Source organism: Gossypium raimondii, chromosome 1, assembly GCF_025698545.1.
Source record: "Gossypium raimondii isolate GPD5lz chromosome 1, ASM2569854v1, whole genome shotgun sequence".
Lineage (NCBI taxonomy): Eukaryota > Viridiplantae > Streptophyta > Magnoliopsida > Malvales > Malvaceae > Gossypium > Gossypium raimondii.
The window spans coordinates 34,326,954-34,332,953 of record NC_068565.1 but is presented as its reverse complement, the minus strand read 5'-3'; positions in this window follow the sequence as shown (position 1 = coordinate 34,332,953).

The following is a 6,000-nucleotide window of genomic DNA, read 5'->3' as shown; positions in this document are numbered from 1 at the left end:
TTATCTCTGATACATGACTGTATTGCTTCATAAATCGTACGCCAAATCCCTCCAAGAACTAATTTGGCTACGGCTCAAATGATTATACCACCTAGATGCCGCTCTAATGAGGCTATCCTGAAAACAATGTCTTAATAGCTAATCGTTGTTAATATACCCCGTCATTCTCCTACAGAACATGGTGATATGGGCTTCTGGGCAACTAGTCCCACTATATTTCTCAAATTCAGGCATCTTAAACTTGTGAGGGAGTACTAAGTCTGGAACCAAGCTCAGATCTTTTGCATCGTTTCCATGGTGACTATCGGTGCTTTCCAGGGCTTTGAATTTTTCCTCCAACCATTTACACCTATCCTCCCATTGTTTTGACAGTTCGATGTTTGCCTTCTCTTTTTCAGCCATTTCATCGAAATCAGGAATAACAAGATTCACTGGGTTATCTCTAGGATTAGAACCTAATCCAGCCTGAAAGTTCGTCGGTATTGAAACATCAGTTTGAAATTGTTGAGGCCCAATTGAAACAGAGGATCTGCACGGAGGTACCTCAGTCTGAATCTGCGCATACAGAGGCGTAAAGCCTAGAGGATAGATAGGTCTATCCTTGTCTTCTCCTTCATCATTAACCATAGAACCCTTCCCTTTATTTACACCTTTAGTCAGTAGGTAGGTCAATTCAGACATCGCATCTTTTTGAGCCTTGATCAATTTTTCCATCATGTCTTCTTGAATTTTATCTAGCCGCTTTTGCATTTGTACTTGTAACCGTTCCTGCATATCCTTTTGCATTTGATCCAATTTCTCTAATATTTGATCCATTTCCTTAGTCTTTCGACGAGTACCGTATTGATGCTTAATGGGTGAGCTTTTGTCGGTTTCCAGATTAGCTGAAATAAATTTACTCAATCAGACCCTTTCAATGGACTTTAATGCATGTAATGCAAATGCATGAAATGTATGCCTAAAGAGACGTTGATTCTGATTCAATTACATTTAGAAAAATTTTCTAGAAAGCAAATTCCTTTACATAAAGCAGAGGCATGTACGGCTTCGCCCTTATATTCCAAGAGACAATATCGATCTTTTTTTTCATCCGCACGTTTGAGGTAATCTCGCCAATAGATATCATTGCTAGCTCATTTTCTTGATCTTGGTCACGATTCATCATCTACCCATCTTCATAAGGCTCGTCAACTTCTTTAAGGGGTTGGAACGTTGAAGTCTCTTAGACGATCGCCTTGAATCCTCAAGCCACGAAGCAAGGTCACGAACTCTTCCATCGCTCCTCTTGTGTTTCTCAGAATATATTCAAGCAACCGTATTGTTTTCCACTTTATCAAGGAACCCGTATTCCATGACAAGCTTTCTAAGTTAGTAATCAAACTTGAATCAATATCTCCTTCCTAAGATGCAAATACAATGCAATCTCAATCAAAACATGACAAGAGGGGTTAGTAGAAAACATAAGCAAGCAACGAAAACAAAAGTACCTAGTCGAGTAACCACTAGGGATTTGGAGGGGCACTACCTAGGATGGGTTCCTAGGTCTTCTATATGTAGTTTGGCTCTAAAGTCAAGGTACCCGAACCAGCAAATTCCTCGATCTTCACCCATTATAGGCTCATACAGACTGAGTTCGGTTCAGGGGAATACATTTCCCTATGGCTGCACTGAGATGAAAATCTCACGAAGACATAGGTACGGATGTATTCCAAAAGTGATCCACTATCCTGCACGGATGTGAAAACCTCACGAAGGAGTAGCTTCTCACTCCCACTTAAAAGGATAAAACTAAACAGTCTTTATGCAATATGATGCCAAGATATAAAATTTAATTTGCAGTGATCATACAAACAAGTGCAGAAAAGAGGATCATAATTTTCAAATCAGATTTTTAATTTTCGACAATAAGACAAAAACAATCAATTTTACGACCTGACTCTCTAATTTCCCCAGTGGAGTCCCCAAGCTGGAGAAACCACTTTTAAGTTTTAAAAAAAATGGTGATCGACTTTGAAAATAAAGATGGGAGTCGCCACCGATCTTTTATTAAGGTGTGATCGGTTCACCATTAAAAATAAATTTTAGGTCTGCGAGATTTGAAAAAATAGGTCCGGGAGTTGGTTACGCACGAGGAAGGGTTAGCACCCTCGTAACGCCTAAAATTGGTACTAAATCGATTGTTTAATGTCTTAGTGTCAAATTTTTGAAAAGATTTTAAGATACAATCCCTTGAAAAGAAAATTTGAGTAAAATGAATTGGACGATGAGATTCACTTATTTCAAAGAAATAAACCGTCACACTTAGTAAGTTAGAGTGCAACATTTTAAATCCTCAAAATTAAATTTATCTCTTGACTTTAAAAACCTATGCATTTTGAGAAGGATATCTGATTATTTGGGTCAAATAAGGAAATCAAAACTCAGTAAGTTAGGGCTCAATTTCACAAAATTCCTAAATATCGAATATTGCCTTTATTATTATTTTAAAAATTCTCATCTCGAGGAATCAACATGTCATGTCCAATACATTAGGACACGACGTATCGAATTCCCGAGAATGAGCTTTTATTTAAGTTTGATTTAAAAAAATCTCGATTATTTCGATTCTACGAGGAAAATTAGAACCCAATACGTTAGGGCTCAATCCTCTCGAAGATCCCAAATACCGAGTATTACATTTTCTTGAAAACCTTTGAATAAAACAATTTTAATATTTGATTAGAAGGTAATCTTTTTGACTAATAAAACACAAGAGGATTACAATGTAGATTGTGAAAAAAAATCATAAGCTAAATACAAGCTAATGAGCAACAAAGAATCAATAAAATACAAATAAACAATACAACATACATAAGGGCAACAAACCTACAACTACTATCATCCATATTTAAAAACTAGTAAAACCTAAAAAGCAAGAGAATTGACACAAACACAAATCCCATGTATAAGTTTTGAAATAACTAAAAGATGGCATGAAAGAAAAGAAATTGAAAATTATTGATATATTAACAATATAAAATATTTAAAACAAATAATAAGTAAGAAATTTTGAAATAATCGAAAATTAAGAAAATTAAGAATAAATGATATAAAACAATATATATTTATTTAGATAAATAGCATATATAAAACGGAGAATTTAATATATATATATATATAATAGTATAATAATATATGCATATAGTTGCAATAAAAAATGAACTAGAGTCTAAAACAAGATATGGAAAATGATTTAAATAGGTAAAAATAAATAAATAAATGTTATATGAAAATGAGCTTTAAATAGCTAATATAAATTGATTTAAGGTAAATAGTATAGGATGATTTTAAAATAATTATTATATAAAACAATTTGGAATAAAACTATATAAAAGTAATTTTAAAATAATATGTAGTAAAATAATATATATACATTTGAAGAATAAATGAAGATATAAATAAATATGATAGCAATCTATAATACTAAAATAATAGTAATATATAATAAAATAACAGTAATAACGAAAATAGTAATAAAAACTCATGTTAAATTTACTTAGTAAAAAAATACAAAGGATTAAATTATAATCTAAAATGTAATTAAAAACAAAAATAAATTAATATAGAGGACAATCTTGCAAGATGCGCGTAACCTGGAGGGCTAATCAGGAAATTATCCAAAACTTTCAAACACCGCGTCTTAAAGGGATTAAAACAATAAAATTGAAAAAAAACGGGGAAAATTCGGAAAATAAAAGAACCAAATTAAAACAATGAAACAAATCAAGAGGACCAAAGGCAAAATATTCCCTCCTAGACCAAAACGCGCGGATCTTGCCATGCTTAGGTCCGGTCATTGGGTTCCAACCTAAAACGGCACCGTTTCAAAGCCATTAACGTGGGCCATAAACAGTGACGTTTTCAAAACTCTCCTTAAACCAATATCAGTTCTTATAATGCTTAACCTTAATAGAAACGAACCCTAAAAACTTAACCCCTTCCCTTAGAAGTTGCGCCGTTTCAGACAAAGCCACTCAACGGCTCCCTGATCCCACGCCCGATCTCTGATTACGACGAAGAGGACGAGGATTCGGCTTCGCAACAAAGGTAAGATCTTTCACCCTCCTTTCATTTCCCTTTCGCAAGCAATAGATAAAAAGAAAAGAAGAAAAGAATCGGAAAATAATAAAACAACCAGAGAAAAGAAGGAAAAAAAACTCGAAATCACCTCCAAAGTCTAATTTTTTCTTTTCTTAATTATTTTTTATTTCAAGATATCGTACCTCCATGCAATATGCGTGTTTGGCTTTTATATAACCGAAAAAATAAAAACCGAAAATCCCTATTTTTACCGCTATTTGTTCTTTTCGGTTGTTTTTTTTGCTCTTGTGTGTGTGTATTTGCAGTGCAGTGCAGAGGTGCGCAGTGCATGGCGATCAGAGGAGGTGAGGCGCACGTGAGGGAGTGGCTCGAAGGTGCGGTTCGTGCGAGGCGAGCTTCTGGCGCCTAGATCTTCTGGAAACCCTAGGAGTTTTCCGTTTCTGATTTGGGTTTTCTGGTGTTGGGCCATTTGGGCCGATTTGGTTTTGGGTTTTTATTTGTTTTTTTTTACTGGTTTATTTTTGGTTTGCGAGCCCAAGAAAATATTCTGCCTTACACCCAGCTTTATCCTCTCCCCGGCAACTAGCCCTTCCCCATCGTCGTCCATACTCGCTCCAACCAACCGAACACGTCCACATGCACTCTCCGGTCGAAACTCCGATCACCGCACCATCGTTGATTTCCCCCCATTTGCCCTATATTTTTCTTTTCTTTAATTAATTAATTTATTTTATTCTTATGCTTAGTTTTATTTTTATTTTATTTTTTATTATATTTAGTAATTTTATTATTTTATTTTTATTATTGTTTATTATTATTCTTGCTACCTTTAGCTTTATTATTTCTATTATTGTTATTAATCTTATTTTTACTTTTATTCTTATTTTGGTAAGGTCTGTTTATGTTATTATTATTATTATTATTATTATTATTATTATTATTATGTTATTACTTTACTTTTCTTTCAGCATTAGTTTAATTATTTTGTCGATTAGTGTTAAATCTTGTGATTTTAATTTTAGTTTGATTCAATATTCGATTTTATTAGGTTTATGATGTTGATTCGTGCTTTTGCATTGAATATTAAAATTGTTATTTGTTCATATTTTCTTGAAGATACACCATGACGAACACTAGAGGCAAATCTAAGGTAGATGTTCCCACTTTAAAAAAGCAGAAGACTCTAGGCAACTTCTTCCTCGGTCCCTTTCGTAGATGCATGACATCCATGTCTCTGATTTTCACAGGTCCCCAAGAGGACCTATATCAACATCTCTGACAATGGCCACTGGGATTAGGCCGGTGTATTGATTAATCTGCCTTGGAGGAGATTCAATTAGCTGATAGAGTGCGAGCCATCATTGCTATAGCTCCTTGGGACTGGTTCTTTTCCATCATATAGCCCACCTATTCGAAGCTGACCTTAGAGCTTTGTTTGACATTCATCCTTCAACACGTGATGTCGAGCCATGATGAGTCGGGCACTATTACTTTTAGACTAGGTGGTACGACATGTCATCTTAGCATCCCCGACTTCAGAGCTGCCTTAGGACTCTATACTGTGAAGTTCATGAGTGCCATAGGATTCCTCACGTTATACCGACACATCCATTATTCGTCGTCTTTGTGCTAGACAGAGCTTACGGTTAGTTCGACGCCCGATAACTCAAGTTGGTCGAAGGCAACATCCTTACCTCTGGCTTTGCGTTATATTCATGCCATATTTGCTCCCACATTGACCATTCAGAGGGAGAGCACCGAAGTAGTCGGTATATTCGACACATACTTCATATGTAACATTGCCAAAGGTGCACCTTCGATCTTGCCTACTTCATCGCCCTAGCTTGTCACCATCAGACAGAACGTAGTAGGAAGGGTCCTATCTACTTAGGCCTTTACGTGACTCGTCTTGCACGACAC